At 40.9% G+C, this 19,082-nt stretch overlaps 1 protein-coding gene across 8 annotated transcripts in view; it reads left to right on the top strand.

Moving 5' to 3' along the window:
* Positions 1-19,082, top strand: part of FNBP1 (formin binding protein 1) — a 146,318-nt gene that overhangs the window by 17,729 nt on the left and 109,507 nt on the right. The gene's annotated exons all lie outside the window — the stretch shown is intronic.

Raw genomic sequence — 19,082 nt, 5'->3', positions numbered from 1 at the left:
TACAACTGTTGGGTGATTTTTGTTTATTTGTTTATATTTTGGGGTTTTTTTTTTTTTTACATTAAGAAATTCAGATGCCATGCTTAACTTAGCAATGCTGACTCTCTTCTCTATCTGTTACTCTGCTTGCACCACCAGCTGTAGATGAGTGGGGTTGTGTTCAGATCCTTAGCCTAAGTTCGCAGTCAGGAAGACAAAGTGTTCACATGTTCACCTTTCCCAGTACAGAACTGTTGAACTTTGTTCTCGCCAAGCAGAGTTCATTCCAATACAAAACAAAATAGAGTTATTGCATTTTCAGTATCACGTGAATGGCTACTAAAAATACTAGAGGAGACTGCAATAATTTAGTGGTTCTCAAACTGTGGGTTGGAACCCTGTTTTAATGGGGTTGCAGGGCTGGTGTTAGACTTGCTGGGACCCAGGACCAAAGCCTGAGCCTGAGAGCTTCAGCCCTGGGCATCAGGGCTCAGGCTTCTGTTTCAGCCCTGGGTGGTGGGGCTCAGGTTACAGGCCTCCTGCCCAGGCTAAAGCCCTTGGGCTTCAGCTTTGTGGCCATATGCCCTCCTCCCCGCCCAGGTGGCGAGGCTTGGGCTGGCTCAAGCTTTGGTCGCCCCTCTTGGGGTCGTGTAGTAATTTTTGTTGTCAGAAGGGGGTTGCAATGGTGTAATGAAGTTTGAGAAACACTGCAGTAATTATTTTCATCATTGTCTCCCTGCAGACCCATCAATAAAGCCATTGGATGACTTGGGAGGGGAGACTTGGGACTCTTGCCCACAGTGATGAAAGTCCTCAACTCCAGAGAGGTGAAACTCTGCTTCTGATGGGCTCCGGGCAGAAGTTCTGCTTCTGCAGCAGGGCCAGTAGTTGGCTTAGTGCTTTCTCATCCTCATTTCGTTCCTCCTACCACCCCAGTTTCTGTTTCTAGGAGACCTATGCAGGAAAGAAGTGTCCTTTCTTGCATATTGGGGAAATGTCCTGTTTCTCTACATAGGCTGTTGGTTTATGCTACTGAAAACATTAGTCATAAAGCCAGTATTTTTCAGAAGTTGCAAGGTAGGTTTTATGAAGTCAGAAAAGTTCTGCATGAGGAGGACTTGCAGGATTGGGCCCTTCTCAGCCAATGTCCTCTTAAAGAGGAAAGCGTCATAAAGATGAACTGAGTCATCCAAGAAACAATTTATTTTCACTTCGAGGTCTCGTTACACTTTCAAAGCAGTGTAAAGATCCTTGTTATGTCTACACTAGCACTTTTGTCAGTATAACTTGCGTTGCTCAGGAGGTGTGGAAAAAAACATCCCTCTGAGCGACATAAATTAAACCGAGCAAAGCACCAGTGCAGACAGCGCTATGTCCGCAGGAGACCCTCTCCAGCTGACAGCTACTGCTGCTCATTGGAGGTAGTTTAATTATGTCAACAGCTCTTCCATCCCTGTGGGTAAGAAGTCCCAAGTCTCCCCTCTCCTCACAAGTCATCCAGTGACCATGATGATGTTTCTGCAGGAATGTAATGGTGAAAATAATTTATTTCAAGCTCCATTAAAACTTTTAGAAGACATTCATGTGATACTGACTCAGTAACTCTATTTGATACTTTGTATTTGAATCCACACTTCAACATCACATTGACTTCATTAGTAAAATATTAAGTGAAAAGTGGGATAATGTGATGTGACGGAAAATTGGAAGAAGCTTTACACACTGTTTGTATATTGGTGATATAAAATGATGTAACAATAGAAGGTTAAATCACTGTGTCCTCCTAGATTTCATTAGCACTAAACAGAGGAAAAACATCAATATTCAGTTAAACTAAGATGATGATGATATTGACATTAATAAAATAGAAGTTCTAATCAAGCTTATTGAATGATTTTCAGTGAAAATAGTGAACTGTTATGGATATTCTGTATTTTATATGTCGAGCAGAATTGTTTTGCTGCATCCATTACTACTGCTCAAAAATAATGCTGAAAGTACCATATGGCTCTCTTGTCACAGTAAGATGGTTGACTTTGACCTTAATCTGCAGTTCCTTTTTTTTTTTAAATACAGATTTCACATATCCTGATTTTGATTTTGTAGTTAAAAGAATCTTTACTACACTCCATCACAGGGACTGTGTTTAGAAAGCACTTAGCACATTTTGGGCATTATGACAATGTAAATATTTTTTTTCACCTTATGTGTAAGGTGTACTTTCAAAAGGGGGAAATAAACCTCTAACCTTTTCTTCCTTAATGAGAAATAAGCCTAAGACCTGATCTTTGCAATCCATATTCACACTGAGTAGACTCTTACTCTAAAAGTAGACCCATTAATTCCAAGGTGCTACTTGTTGTGAGGTATTACTTGATGTGAGTAAAGGTGATGGAATCCAGCTAATAATAATAGAAAATGTACTGGTACTGTAGTTACAGAGTGGTAGCCGTGTTAGTCTGTATCAGCAAAAACAACAAGGAGTCCTTGTGGCACCTTAGAGACTAACAAATTTATTTGGGCATACGCTTTCGTGGGCTAGAACCCCCTTCATCAGATGCATGGATTGAAAAATACAGGAGTGGGTATAAATACATGAAAGAATGCGGGTGCTTTACCAAGTGTGAGGTCAGTCTAATGAGATAAATCAATTAACAGCAGGATACCAAGGGAGGAAAAATAACTATTGAAGTGGTAAGAGAGTGGCCCATTACACACAGTTGACAAGAAGGTGCGAGTAACAATAGGGAGTAATTAGTATTGGGGAAACTAGGTTTAGGTTTTGTAATGACCCAACCACTCCTAGTCTTTATTCAGGCCTAATCTGATGGTATCCAGTTTGCAAATTAATTCCAGTTCTGCAGCAATATGATATATGCCATCATGTGCCAGCAATGCCCCTCTGTCATGTACATTGGCTAAACTGGACAGTCTCTACACAAAATAATAAATGGACACAAATCTGATATCAGGAATCATAATATTAAAAAACCAGTAGGAGAACACTTCAATCTAGGGTGACCAGATGTCCCAATTTTATAGGGACAGTCCTGCTTTTTGGGTCTTTTTCTTATATAGGCTCCTATTACCCCCACCCCTACCCCCGTCCCGATTTTTCACATTTGCTGTCTGGTCACCCTACTTCAATCTCTCTGGTCACTCAATAACAGACCTAAAAGTGGCAATTCTTCAACAAAATAACTTCAAAAACAGACTCCAACGTGAAGCTGCAGAACTGGAATTAATTTGCAAACTGGATACCATCAGATTAGGCCTGTTTAAGACTGGGAGTGGTTGGGTCATTACAAAACTTAAACCTTTAATTTCCCCACTACTAATTTTTCCCTATGGTTACTCACATCTTCTTGTCAACTATCTGTAATGGGCCACTCTCTTACCACTTCAGTAGTTATTTTTCCTCCCTTGGCATCCTGCTGTTAATTGATTTATCTCGTTAGACTGACCGCACACTTGGTAAAGCACCTCCATCCTTTCATGTATTTATACCTGCTCCTGTATTTTTCAGTTCATGCATCTGATGAAATGGGTTGTAGCCCACAAAAGCTTATGCCCCAAAAAATTTGTTAGCCACTAAGGTGCCACAAGGACTCCTTGTTATTTTTGCTGGTACTGTAGTAGTATTCTTAAACCTTGTTTTTATTATTTTGTTCTTCGAAAGCACTAAGGAACCAAAGAGTGCATTTCAATAGTTCTATGAATTGAACACTTAACAATATGCTGACACTTGTGACCCAGAATAAAATTATAAATACTCACAGGGATGCTGGTTTCTAGCATGGGACAACTCTGCTGTTAGATACACAGCATCAGGGCCAGTTTGATGTGGGAGTATTGTAGCAAAAGGAGCTAAACCAATATGGTGCTACAGGCAGTGTTGTTCTGAAGAGGCATATGGGCTGCATTAGGCAAAGTCAGCAATAAGCAAATGGGTTTTTTTAATTGCTCAAAAGCTGTATGTTCCCTAATTTTTAAGGGACACATGATATAGCCTTTCAGGCTCTATGCCATGTAGATTTGTGCAACAGCAGTGGCTGGTAAAAGAGAATGGAAATAAAGTTGGGAATGAAAGGCCCCAGGTTTTTCTTAGTATGGGAGGAGAATATTACAGATTATGGTCTCTGTTTATTCTCTCCATTACATGAAACCTAAGATATTGCCTGCATTTTTTGTCTCTAGTGCTGTATTTAATAAGCTTCACTGTAACTTCCAAAGTCAAATATCTTTAATACAAAAATTAAAAAACATTCCCTTTTTGATGCATTTGTTTTAAAGCTAAGTGCTCCAACCCATCCTAAATCCAAGCAAAAAAGTTGTAAATCCAGCTACAGTTCAAAGGCTTTTGAGCAGTCTCTTTATGTAATTTACAAGATACCAGTCCCTATAGTATCTAGGTGCCTACTGCTTTCTGCTAGTTTTAACAAGAGCTGAAGTAGGAATTTTTATTCTGAGGTTAAAGTGGGGAAAGATCCAATTTTTTGGCCTTTGGCAAATTTGGAGTATTGAAGCTACAGCATTCCATAACCTGTAGGAGATTAACTTCTCAACTTGGGTGAAATTCACCCCGATGGAGGGCTTGCAAATGGGCTATACACCACTAAAATGCCACCTATTATAACTCTTACTGTTTGTTTTTATTATTTATTATACTGGTAGCACCTACAGACCCCAGCCCCATTCTGTTAGGTCCAATGCAAACATAACAAAAAATGACTGTCCCTACGCCAAAGAGCTTAAAATAGACATAAAAGACAAGAGATGACAGGTAGATGCAATACATGTATGGGGGAAACAGAGTTACTGAATGAGATGAAATCGGCACAGTCTTCATACATTTCACCTCCATTCCATAACCGCTCCAGCCTTGGAAAAACAGGGTGCTGTTGTGGATACTGTTCTCATGAACATCCTGATCTGACTATTCGAACAGCCTCAAACCGATGAAGAGTGGCTCTGCGAAGGCAAAGTATCAGTCAGTAAAATTGATCCCACCAAAAGGGCATCAATTTTACTATAATTTTAAATTTTAAAATCAATATACTGTGATGATAGAGAGGCTATTTTGGGACTGTAACAGAATGTCTTTGCTTAATGCTGTTAAAATCCATATTCTTGACAAGCTGCCTTCAAAGTATTATTTACCCTATATACAAATTAATTCCCCATCAAGTAAATTGCCATGAAATACTAAGCATATAACAGCATCAATATTTAATAGCATCTGCTAAAACTCTCCAGGGCTAGACTTTCAAAGTAGTGTGTGGGTGATGTGCTTGCAACTCTGATAAAGAGATATTAGGATTTGTACATGCACCTTCCATGCAAGGATTTGATTACTTACTCGTTAAAGGCTCAGTCATGAACCGACCTACTTTCTTATGCAGAACTAAGAATAAAGGGGTGTAAGGAGTTGCTTTCTGTGATATTTGCATTGTAGGTTGCCATATCAGGGTAGAACAGACACCTCACGGATGCTACCCCCATCTCCTTTTTAGAGTGAGCCTTGGCTCAAGTCCTCACACACTGGCCCTCATATCTGGTGAGGGGAGGAGAGGGCGGAAGGAAGGTAATCTGGAAAAGAGTTAGTAAAGCTTACTTTTTCCATGGAGTGAAATGGAAGTGTGGACTGATTGGGCCTATGAATCACACTTTACACTACTCCCCCTAACCCATGGTATGTTGCAATGTGCTAATCTAGTGCTAAAATGTTTGCATTATCCTCTTTACTAAACAAACAAATTTGCTCTTAATATTTAACCATCACTGTAATTATGCTTATCAATGGTTGCACTGACTAGCCGTCTGCTGGAAAGTGGATTGTAAAGAATTTGCATCTAGTTTACAGGCACTGTTTATGCTAAACAGACATTTAGAGTATTCATTTGCCCTTTTGAATTTGTTACTTTCTGGAAGTGAAGAAAACGTCTGTTAGATTTCCTCCCACAGCACTAGTTGGAAAAGAGCAGCTACGGTATATGCTTTGCCATTGTTTTTGGTACTTCACATTTTTTTTCTATTCTGCCAATAGAAGAACACAAGGCAACACACTGAGGATCAGCTTTCTTGTGTATGAAATGCATGTTTTGTGTTGTGAAAGCTTATGATTAGATCTTATTAGAACATTAGAAAAGTGGATACAAGGAATGCATAGCTGTCTGGTTATGTTCATGGAGCTGCATTAAGAATAGAATTTCCTGTATCACATGTGTACTATGCACATTATTAGACACATTGGGGATGCTATGATTTAGACTATTTTCTGCTAAACAGTCCTAGCAAAACAACAAATAAAATTAAAGTACATTGGATAACTACATGGGGAAATAACATGATATGCTATAACTGATTCAAAACTTCAATCCACACCTTCATCAGTTTATTATGAAGCTCTGTAACAATGAATCCCAATTATTATCAGTCTCCTAATTAATAACATCTCTGTTATGTGGTTGTCTTCTGTTTGTTTGTTTTTTAAAAGGAAAATTTTTGTGCCAGCGATCAGTCCAAAGTACAGCAAGCTGCTTTATGCTTGAGAAACTATGGCACCCTCTCAGAATAGTTCTTTGGCGCCTGAGATCTTTGTCAGCCTGTTAACACATTCAGAACACAGTACAAACAGCTTAAGGTCTGAATAAGATTGTTCACCAAATGAATTGGTGTAGCATATTAATTTGCTAGTATTTCTTAGTGTCTTAAATGTCACCAAAGTCGGTAGTATTGTTAAATACCAGCAATGTTTTTCATTTAAAACTCTTTTTAAGAGAGTTTTAAATTCTTGTCAGTCAAAGCCCATTGGCCAGCTTTATAAAACATTTCCAGACCTATGGATGGAAAAGTGCTAGATAGTCACTGCCCAGTGAAATCAACGAGGGCTTTGGACTGGGCCCCCAGAGTGCTCTATGTATTGTTATCATTATTTTATTATGTATCTAATGTGGTGTTTCTGATACTCATTTATTCTTGGTATCTAAGCACCAACGTGCAGTTATGTAGTCTTTTTGTAAAATGCCTGTACCATATCCAATCCCAGCAGACAGTCTGAGGAAGTCATATAGGTTGAGCATATAGTTCCCTTTTTCGGCCAAGTAGGTTAACACAGCATAAGTGTAGTTCAGTCTGAATACCACAGGATTTTAATGGGACCTGATACACTTTGAAATGCTAGGTTGACTGTATCTTCCATTGCTCCAGCAGGGACACCTGATGTCAATAAACTGGTATTTGGATACTTGAGCAGGTCTGGTACTAAACTAGAACAACTTTCCTTTTAATCTCTACATTGAACCATAGCAAAAACGGAAAACAATATTTCTCTTCCATTGGACAATACTAAAAAATACCCAGGCATGAATAGATTTCAAACAAACAAACTTGTGTTCAGGATAAGATTCAATGAGATGTTTTTGAGTATTAATTTTTGTACAAATATTCTGAAGGCATAAAATGTCCTAATTACTGTGTATGTTACAATGCAAAATGTTCACATGCCTTCTTTGAATCTGAGAGGATTTAAAGACTTATTGCAAAGCAAAACCAGCAATGGCAGGCAAACTGAATAATCCTTCCTGTGCAGCTAAACTTGTTTATCCAGAGTGCTAGTATAAAGTGGCTGGAGGTAGGATCCATTACCTAATACAGTCTTTCTCAATGTATTATCTGCTCAATATGATTAGATGTTGCGTATCTGCAATACTAAGATTCCCAAATCTTGCTATATTGGTCAAAAGACAGTTTCACAGTTGATTTGCTCCCAACTACCTGAAAGGGGGTTCCAAAGAGGATGGATCTAGACTGTTCTCAGTGGTAGAAGATGACAGAACAAGGAGTAATGGTCTCAAGTTGCAGAGAGGGAGGTTTAGGTTGGACATTAGGAAAAACTTTTTCACTAGTAGGGTGGTGAAGAACTGGAATGGGTTACCTAGGGAGGTGGTGGAATCTCCTTCCTTAGAGGTTTTTAAGGTCAGGCTTGACAAAGCCCTGGCTGGGATGATTTAGTTGGGTTTGGTCCTGCTTTGAGCAGGGGGTTGGACTAGATGACCTCCTGAAGTCCCTTCCAACCCTGAGATTCTATGATTGTATAAAACTCCTCGATTATTTACTTGAAGAGGCTAGAAGTATCACAAGTGTAAAGGGCTTGCAGAATCAGCTGAAACCCAACAGTATCTTGCCTTTGTTTTCTAAATGGAATTATTTTTTGTTTTAACTCGTGGTTAACACACTGGACTTGGACTTCGTTGATCTGGGTTCAGTTCCTGGCTCTGCCACAGGCCACTTGGATGACCCGGGGCAAGTCACTTAACCTCTCTGTGCCTTACTTCCGCACCGTTTGTCTGTCTTGTCTATTGAAATTGTGAATACAATTTGCTGGATACACATAATGCTGATGAGCTATGTGCTTTAGTTCAGTTCCTCTCATTGGTCAAATAAGTGAACACTCCACGCCTTAACAGCTATGGACAATCATACTGTAAAAATCTATTTCTTGAATCATTTGCCTGGATACCATGTGCGGGGTACAGGAAACAATTGTTTCTTGTCCTCACATCGTGGAGGCTGATAGCAAGTGACCTTTCCTTATTCCTGCTGGCATGACTATTAATAGTCAAGTAAGCATTATGGGTTTAGACCTAAATGTTTCTCTTCAGCTGCTCGTAATTTCTTATATCTCTAAGAGAATCTCATGTGCTATTGAACAAGTAGATAGGATAGCTGCTGAGTGACAGTCCTGTTGAGCCTTGCAGCCCTGCTAGACTTGTTGGAAACGGCTTCCTCTGCCAGCATGAAATGTGTGTGAACTTTTTATTGTACTGTAGTTTGCATCTGAATTGATGCTTGGTAATTTGCCTCCAATTATATTATTCATAGTTTCTACTGAACAAATGCTTTGTGTGCTTTTGGTGGGTCAGCATTTTGCACAAATATTTCCCCTTTATTTTCCACCTACTTTGATGCATTCATTTATTTTTGTTGGGATCTGTTCATGAGCGCTGACAGAGGCTTCTGTTGTGGAAAATCTACTGTAGCTTCAGAGAGTCTAAACTGAGATTCACTGGTTAAGAAAAATGCTGTTGCCTTCTTCAAATTTAAGACTTTCAGTGCAGTAAACAAAAGAGGCTAAGGGCTGAGTTCTGCCTTCATGCACATGGGTGCCCATTGGAATTGATTGAAGTTGCACCATAGTAACTGGGGGCACGGTTTGGCCCAAAGTAAATTATGTACATGTGGTGCTAGCTGCAAATACTGAGCTTGATTCTGCAGTTCATACTCAAGCCAAAGGCAAGCTATCGTTCTTAGGTTTATAGAAACAGTCAAACTGAACATTTGCTTATAAAACAGAGAGATATGAATTGTAAAAAATCTGTGGACTCCTAGGTCTGTTTGGGACAGCTGCTATTGATGTGTACGAGTGCTCGGTGCAGCTGCAGAGTCTGAACATCATCCTCCCTTTTAGAAGGCTGGGTTTGGGACTGCAAGGATCTGCAGGCTGCAGTCAACACCAGGCTCAGTTTGCTGTTGTAAATGTTAAATACAGTTCTCTGTGCCTCAGAAAGAACAGGGTTGTCTTAGCCATTGTCACCACACTGCATGTTGTGGCCATTCAAATCTTCACAGTGATGACAAGATTAGGACCCAAAGTCTCTTCCTTTAAATGCACTGGCCCCTGCCACTTGAGCTATAGGACACTCTCCTTTAACTGCTAGTATAGAGTCTAGGACATGCAGCTGAGCAGTTCTGATTTCATCCAGGAGAGGACAGTGTTGTACATACACACTAGCTGGAACATGACTATATTTTAATTTTGCTGATTGTTTCAGTTTCACTCTGTAACATTGATATTACAAATGATTTTGGATACTTTGCAAAAGATTAGAAGTATTTCATGATTTTTTTTCATGGTGTAAATATATACTAGGCTTTGGCTACACTTGCATTTCAAAGCGCTGCCGCGGCAGCGCTTTGAAGCGCTAAGTGTAATCAAAGCGCCAGCGCTGGGAGAAAACTCTCCCAGCGCTGTCCGTACTCCACTTCCCTGTGGGGAATAACGGACAGCGCTGGGAGCGCGGCTCCCAGCGCTGGGGCTTTGACTACACTGGCGCTTTGTAGCGCCGCAATTTGCAGCGCTGCAGAGGGTGTGTTTTCACACCCTGCTGCAGCGCTGCAAATTTGTAAGTGTAGCCAAGCCCCTAATAAAAAACAGTTAGACTTTATTTATGGTAGTACTATAAAAAAGTCCCAGATGGATTGATGCCTCATTGTGATAGGTGCTGTACAAACACAGTGGAAGATATAACACCTAGAAGATAATGAGGTGATAAGTAACAGTCAGCATGGATTTGTCAAGAGCAAATCGTGTCAAACCAACCTGATAGCCTTGTGGATGGTAGGGGGGAAGTGGTAGATGCATCTGTTGACTTTAGTAAGGCTTTTGATACTGTCTTGCATACCCTTCTCATAAACTAGGGAAATGCAACCTTGATGGAGCTACTATACAGTGGGTGCATAACTGTTTGGAAAACTGTTCCCAGAGAGTAGTTATCAGTGCATCAATGATTTAGATAATGGCATAGAGAGTACACTTATAAAGTTTGCAAACGATACCAAGCCGGGAAGGGTTGCAAATACTTTGAATTTTAATCCTATCCTTCAAAATGATCTGGACAAACTGGAGAAATGGTCTGAAGTAAATAGGATGAAATTCAATAAGGACAAATGCAAAGTACTCCACTTAGGAAGAAATGATCACTTGCACACATACGAAATGGGAAATGACTGCCTAGGAAGAAGTACTGCGGAAAAGGATTCAAGACACCAGCACGTAACCTTAGGAGAGTTTTTTGCAGCTCCTTCTGTATAAGGAGGACTGGCTCCACTTCATATCAGCTAGTAAAGGCTTGAATCCACCTGCTCCTGGGAGAAAAAGATTTAAAAAAAAAAATCAGCTTCAGAGAAGTTGTCTGGATGTCAGAAAATGGCCGTGGGCATGCATAAAGATAAACTTATCTCTTTGACTGTTCATATATGGTTAGTGATAAGAGACACTTTCCCCTAAATGCATTTCATGGTTCCAGGGGAAACTCTCTGACTGCTGTGCTCAGCAGAATCATGCTGGCTTTATTTTATTATAATATGTTAGATTTATTTAGTGTCCTTCATACCAAACTACTGCATAAGCATCACCCCAGCACACCAGACCTGGGATAGAGAGCAGCAGCCAACTCCCAGTGCATTGCACAACAATAGGAGGAGGACAATTTGAGTCCAGGAAACCAGGGTAATCCCCTATTCTTCTTATAAAAATAAAACCGTTTTCATGGACTCTTTTATGTATACATAGAGTAAACAGGATCTTTGATTTTTTTTAAGGTCTCATTTGAAAGACCTTGCATATCCACACTCACTATCCTATAGCGAACTACCTTGTATACATAATTTATTTATGCTAGAAGTCTGAGTCACCTCTGTCAAGATCTGAAATACCGGGGCCAAGTATTTTGCTTATTAGAAACCCGAGTCTTAGAACACCGAACTATCCTTTTCCTTCAACTCGTACTTAAATTTTAACATTTTATTCACCTATTGTATCCTTAACATTCTTAAAGAAATCTCTTTCTTTAGAAAGCAGTTTTAACTGATTTTTAGATAAGTTTTCAAATATATACAACAAAAGCCTCCCTGTTTCTTGAAATCTCCTTGGTTTTGAATCATGCTCTTCATGCCCATCTAAAATTGAACAGCCTATACCAGCACATTGTTGTCTGACTCAATTTGAGGGGAGTCTGTTTTCTAGCCCTATTGCAGTATAAATGGGCCACCACCATTATAAAATTGGTAGGGAATCATATGGTTTAGGTAACTGGCAAAGTTATGGTTTACCTCTTTCTATATATAAATTTTGTCCCTGTTTAGTTAAATCGGTGCAAACCCTTAAGAGAGGCTTATTTCAGTTAGGTTTATTTTGATTAGGAACATATTTAAACTAATTTAAACCAAAACAAGAGTATCTGCAGCCTTTTGCACCAGTTTTACTAAATTGGTTTAAAATCACACTAAATTAAAATTGTGCATCTCTGTAGACGTGCACTTTGTCTTGGTGTAGATGGGGCTTTAATTGTCTGTACTGTCTTATTTAAATTTGATAATTGGATTGCATCTTGATTTTGTTATCCTTTCTTGTATTAAGAATCCTGGAGATTCTCTTCCTACTAAGAATAACATAAACAGTAGTTTTCATTTTCAGTATACTTTAAAAACACAAACTAACATACCCTCATGGTATTCCTGTGAAGTAACTACTATCTCTATTTTAAAAGATAGGAAAATTGAGGAACAGAGGACAATGGCCTTATTGTCAGAAGTTCCCCCATTGGCACGAACTGTAAATGGGGTTGTGGATTCTCAGAATTTCTGAAAATCAAGCCCCAGGTGACTTAACACAAAGAGAGTCAATGGTAGAGCTGAGATGACAATTCTGGAGTTCCTAAACACCAAGTTCGGTTCTCAGAGGATTGTTTAATATTTGAAAACTCTAACTTTATGCATGAATTACCTACTGAGAATGTGTAGAACCATTTAGCTATTCTACAAGATTAACCAAACCTGAAATAGCAGGTTACCAAGGAAAATGTTTGTGTAGTATCCCAATTTTCCCAAAATGTTACCATCAACAATTACACTTTGAATCATAGTGTACCAATTAATGTTAATTTACGGTATTGGTATAAATTGCAGGTTTTATATTTTCTGTAGATCCTTCAAAAAGTGTGAAACATGTCAACACGCTAATTTTCTGCTCCAGCGATATCCTCCATATGAGCAGAAGTGTTGGTTTGTTTGTAGTAATTAGTACACATTTGCCCAAAGGGAAACTGTATAGCAAAGATGTTTTGTGGATCGTTATATTTTAACAGCTGGCATATGAAGAGAGAGCTTCATAGAGTGAAGAAAAAAATATTTGATAGCAATTCCAAAGATCTAGCTGTGCACCATATGATTTATTGGGAATTAGTGCTAACCTAACTTGAGGTCAAAGCATTAAAGGATAAGAGTGCCTGTGAATTAAATTGTGGGGGTGGGGGTGAAGTACTGTTAAGTTACAAGAACACTGTGAGGTTAAAAATCTTATTAGAACAACAACATATATTTAACCAATGTTACTAAACACCAGGCTGCATCTCTTGAGCCCTGCAGCTCAGAATCTCCTCCAACATCAGCACAGAATGAAATATACCGGAATCTGGTCAGTTTCAGGCTCTTGTCCATAGTGTTTAGAACAGCAGGAGTGAATCCTAATAGGCCCTTGTAATTTTCATTCTTTTGTCTGGATACTGTCAGCAGTGTATTTGGACTTTCAAAAGCGTTTGACAGAGTCCCTCACCAGAGGCTTTAAAGCAAAGTAAGCAGTCATGGGATAAGAGGGAAGGTCCTCTCATGGATCAGTACCTGGTTAAAAGATAGGAAACAAAGGGGAGGAATAAATGGTCAGTTTTTGCTGGAGAGGTAAATAGTGGGATCCCCCAAAGATCTGTACTGGGACCGATGCTGTTCAACATATTAATAAATGGTTTGGAAAAATGGGTAAACAGTGAGGTGGCAAAGTTTGCAGATGTTACAAAATTACTCAGGATAGTTAAGTCCAAAGTAGACTGCAAAGTGTTATAAAGGGATTTCACAAAACGTAGTGAAGGGGCAAGAAAATGGTAGATGAAATTCAGTGTTGATAAATACAAAGTAACGCATATTGGAAATCATAATCCCAGCTATAGATACAAAATGATGAGGTCTAAATTAGCTGTCACCAGTCAAGAAAGAGATCTTTGAGTCATGGTGGATAGTTCTCTGAAAAACATGTGCTCAGTGTGCAGCAGCAATCAAAAAAAACTAACAAGGTTAGGAACCATTCGGCAAAGGATTGATAATAAAACAAAGTATCATAATACCTCTACATAAATTCATGATATGCTCACACTTTGAACGCTAAGTGATTGGGCAACAAAATAGCAAATGAAATTTAATGTGGATAAATGTAAAGTAATACACATTGGAAAAAATAACCCCAGCTATACATACAATATGATGGGAGCTAATTTAGCTACAACTATTCAGGAAAGAGATCTTGGAGTCATCGTGGATGGTTCTCTGAAGATGTCCACGCAGTGTTCAATGGCAGTAAAAAAAGCAAACAGGATGTTAGGAATCATTAAAAATGGGATAGAGAATAAGATGGAGAATATCTTACTGCCCTTATATAAATCTATGGTACGCCCACATCTTGAATACGGCAAACATATGTTGTCTCCTCATCTCAAAAAAGATATACTGGCATTAGAAAAGGTTCAGAGAAGGGCAACTAAAATGATTAGGAGTTTGGAACGGGTCCCATATGAGGAGAGATTAAAGAGGCTAGGACTTTCAGCTTGGAAAAGAGGAGACTAAGGGGGGATATGATAGAGGTCTATAGTGGTGTGGAGGAAGTGAACAAGGAAAAGTTATTTACTTGTTCCCATAATATAAGATCTAGGGGCCACCAAATGAAATTAATGGGCAGCCAATTTAAAACAAATAAAAGGAAGTTCTTCTTCACACAGCACACAGTCAACCTGTGGAACTCCTTACCTGAGGAGGTTGTGAAGGCTAGGACTATAACAGGGTTTAGAAGAGAACTAGATAAATTCATGGAGGTTAAGTCCATTAATGGCTATTAGCCAGGATGGGTAAGGAATGGTGTCCCTAGCCTCTGTTTGTCAGAGGGTGGAGATGGATGGCAGGAAAGAGATCGCTTGATCATTGCCTGTTAGGTTCACTCCCTCTGGGGCACCTGGTATTGGCCACTGTCGGTAGACAGAATACTGGGCTGGATGGACCTTTGGTCTGACCCAGTATGGCCGTTCTTATGTTCTATGTGCAGTTCTGGTTGCCCTATGTAAAAAAAGATATATTAGAACTGGAAAAAGTACAGAGAAGGGCAACAAAAATGTTTTTAGCAGTATGGGACAGCTTCCATATGAGGAGAGATTAAAAAGACTGAAACGGTTCAGCTTGGAAAAGAGATGACTGAGGAGGGATATGATAGAGGTCTGTAAAATCAAGAATGGTGTGAAGAAAGTGAATAAGGAAGTTTTATATAGTCCTTCACATAACACAAGAACCAGAGGTCACCCAATGAAATTAATAGGTAGCAGGTGTAAAACAAACATAAGGAAGTACTTCTTTGCACAACACACAGTCCACCTGTGGAACTCATTATCAGGGGGATATTGTGAAAGCCCAAACTATATCTGGGTTCAAAAAAGGATTAGGTAAGTTCATAGAATCACAGAAATTTAGGACTGGAAGGGACCTCGATAGGTCATTTGGTCCAGTCCCCTGCACTGAGGCAGGACTAAGTATTATCTAGACCATCCCTGACAGATGTCTTTCTAACCTGTTGTTAAAAACCTCCAATGACAGAGAATCCACAAGCTCCCTAGGTAATTTGTTCTAGTGCTTACCCTTACAATTAGGGAGTTTTTCCTAATGTCTAACCAAAATCTCCCTTGCTGCGTTTACCTTTCTGCCACGCATCCGTCTCTGCCGGAGAACAGGCACGGTTTACAGGGCAGAGTGATGGAGCGGCTCCGGAAATGGACAGGACTCCTCCAGTGCCTTTTCCTTCGAGGGAGGGCACCTGGTGCTCAATCAACTAGTCCTGTCCATGCTCTGGTACTGGCTCAACACCCTGGTCCCAGCCCTGAGCTTCCTGGCCGACCTCCGGAAGGTGGTTCTGGAGTTCTTTTGGCCAGGGCTGCACTGGGTCTCTGCAGGGGTCCTCCACCTGCCGCTGGAGGAGGGAGGGCAGGGCCTGAAGTGCTTACGCACTCAGGTCCACATCTTCCGTCTCCAGGCCCTGCAGAGGCTTCTTTATGGTGTGGGTAGTCCGGCGTGGAGAGTACTGGCGCACGCCTTCCTGCGCCGCTTCCGAGGGCTCCAATACAACCGGCAGCTCCTTTATTTCAATCCGAGAGGTCTTCCGCAAGACCTTTCTGGGCTGCCGGTCTTCTACCAGGACATCCTCCAGACCTGGAAGCTGTTCTCTGCAACCAGGTCCGTGGCAGCCACCGAGGGGGCAGATCCTCTCACGGAGCCCCTGCTACACAATCCCCAGCTCCGTGTGCAGGTGGCGGAGTCCCCCGCGGTGTGCCAGAGGTTGGTCCTGGCAGAAGCTACCAGGGTCGGAGACCTCCTGGATTACGACCGGGGAGACTGGCTGGATCCCCTGACGCTCACTCGGCGTATGGGGCTCTCCAGATCTTGTACTTCCCAGCGCGTACTACAGGAGGTGCTGTTTGAACCCACTACTTCTGTCCTGTCCTCAGTGGTTAAGGAGAACAATGTATCACCTTCCTCTTTATAACAGCCTTTTGTGTACTTGAAGACTGTTATGTTTCTTCTCTTCTCCAGACTAAATAAACCCATTTTTTTCAGTCTTTCCTTGTAGGCCATGTTTTCTAGACCTTTAATCATTTTTGTTGCTCTCCTCTGGACTGTCTCTAATTTGTCCGCATCTTTCCCAAAGTGTGATGCCCGGAACTAGACCTAGTACTCCACTTAAGTCCTTATCAGTGCTGACTAGAATGGAAGAATTACTTCTTGTGTCTTGTTTACAAACATTCCTGCGAACACAATCGAGAATGATGTTATGGAGCATAGGTCCATCAGTGGCTATTAGCCAAGATGGTCAGAGATGCAACCCCATGCTCTGGGTGTCCCTAAACCTCTGACTGATAGACTCTGGAACTGGATAACAAGGGATGGGTCACTGGATAATTGTTCCGGTTGCTCCCTCTGAAGCATCTTGCACCAGCCACTGTCAGAAGACAGGATACTGGGCTTGATGGACCACTACTCTGATGCAATATGACCACTCTGATGCTCTTCTGTTCTTAGAGGCTGAAACACACTTGGGGTATGTCTATACTACCCGCCGGATCAGCGGGCAGCAATCGATCCCGCTGATCTAGACTAGATGCAATAAATCGACCCCTGAGCGCACTCCCGTCGACTCCTGTACTCCACAAGGCCGAGAGGCGCAGGCAGAGTCAACGGGGGAGTGTCAGCAGTCGACTCACCGCAGTGAAGACACCACGGTGAGTAGATCTAAGTACGTCAACTTCAAGTTGCATAACTTAGATCAATTTCTCCCTCCCCCATCCAGTGTAGATCAGGCCTTAGTCCTCTTCCTATTCCCCAAGGATGGGGGAAGGAAAAGCATAGCACTGTTTGTTTTTTAAACTAGTTAAACAATTCTTATCAACGCTAATGAGAGACATGCAAAAATTATACCTCTGTACCCCAGTGGGATTCAGCAGTAGCAGCCTTTGTTTAGCTTCTGAAACTGAGTGCGGCTCTCTGGATACTGTGGTCCAGATTCTGCTTTCCCCAGTGTGCATCAGGAGTAAATCCACTGGGGTTGCACTGGTATCAGTGAGAGAATAAGGTGCTGCATATGGAATAGCATTCCTGGCATATGACTCTTAACATAAATAACTTAATGTATACAGAAAAAGATTGTAAGGCAGGTTGAATTTACTAGGATAGATGGTCTTTTTGTTTGACTTTTGGCATTAATAGAGGTTTCTTTTCTTTTTATTTTTTGTTAAAGACCCTTAAAGAGGAAAATATCGTATATTGCACTTTGAATTTTAATGTATATATTATAACACACTTAAAAACAAAAAACAGACCTATTCTGGGATTTCTTGTGTGAATTTTACAAGCAAAATTTTGTGCTTTGAAAGGAATATTTATTTCCGAATAGGCTACTCATGACACATGGTTCTCATCGTGGTAAAGTCATGCACTGCCCAAAACTTCAGTGCATATAAACGTATTTGAGGGAAATTAACTGCTGTTTCAGTGTCGTGTTTTATGAAAAATGCCCTTAGGTATTACAAAGGAAGTGTATTTACTTATGTTATGGGTTATGTTCCCATATTAATTTGTGGATGTTCTCCTGAGTAACTCCCATTAGTACTACTTTCTCTTTTAATGGTGGCACTTAATGTAAGGGATCTAGCTCAAGCTGAAACTCCCTTTGAACTCAAGTCAGCCCTTGACTTCAATGGGAGTGAGGTCAAGTCCTTAATCCTTTAATACAGGCTTTTTGAGAAACTTTACCAGGTCCAGCAAAAAATGGTTTGCCTTCATATAACAAAACCACCAATGTGCAGAACTGCCTCACCCATTCAGCAATATACGTACTGCAGGCAGATGCACAATCCCATTTGTGCACCCTGGATGTGCTCTCCCATACATGCTTCACACCAAACTCTCTGAACCACAGGCTTCACACCAGTCACCCTCTCACACACAGCAGACAACCACACAGCCTTGCTATTTATTATCTACTCAGTACCTCCAGACACAGTCACCATTCCTTTCACTCCCTCTTCAGCCTCAGCTTGTCAGTTCTCGCCGCTGCCTCAACAGCGGTTTCATACCCTAGCCGCCCATTTGCAGCTTAAGCATTCCACTGGGGACAGGTGCCACACCTCTCTTCCTGGCTGCTCCGTTAGCATTGCTGTTTCACTCTGTTCTGTCACCTCTTCAGCATAAGCAAAAGGACAAATTAAATGAAGCTGAATGGAAGGAGACTGGGCTTGGCAGCAGGGTGGCACAGCAGGCGTGCTCTGGGCCTGGCCTCATTTGAGCTGGGGTGAGGACGAGAATGATATTGACTGGCCCCAGGAGAGGTGGAGCTTCATTCTCCATGGGCCTAAGGTAAGGGAAGCCCAGAGAGCAAAGGTTCAGCAGGGGGCACTGTAGTTGCTTCTCCATTCACTCACCTGCTGAAATAAGGAGTTGAGTTCATTCAAGAACATACGATGTGCTTAGAACTTAATCTTTTTCTACCCTTAATTTCTGGGACGTTAGGGAGATTTTGTTCTTTATGTTGAGATTTGCCCAGTAATGCAGCAAAGAATCTTATTTTTTCCTGCCCAATATTAATTCCTTAAGCATATCTGGAAGGACCCAGAAATAGTTAAACACCGGTTAACCCTCCCAGAACCCAACCTCAGGGAATGTGGATAAAGCGGGGAGGGGGAGAA

The sequence above is a fragment of the Mauremys mutica genome, chromosome 18 (genome assembly GCF_020497125.1).
Source record: "Mauremys mutica isolate MM-2020 ecotype Southern chromosome 18, ASM2049712v1, whole genome shotgun sequence".
Classification (NCBI taxonomy): Eukaryota; Metazoa; Chordata; order Testudines; family Geoemydidae; genus Mauremys; species Mauremys mutica.
Note: the sequence above shows the minus strand (reverse complement) of the source record. Positions and strands in the feature narration are given on the sequence as shown.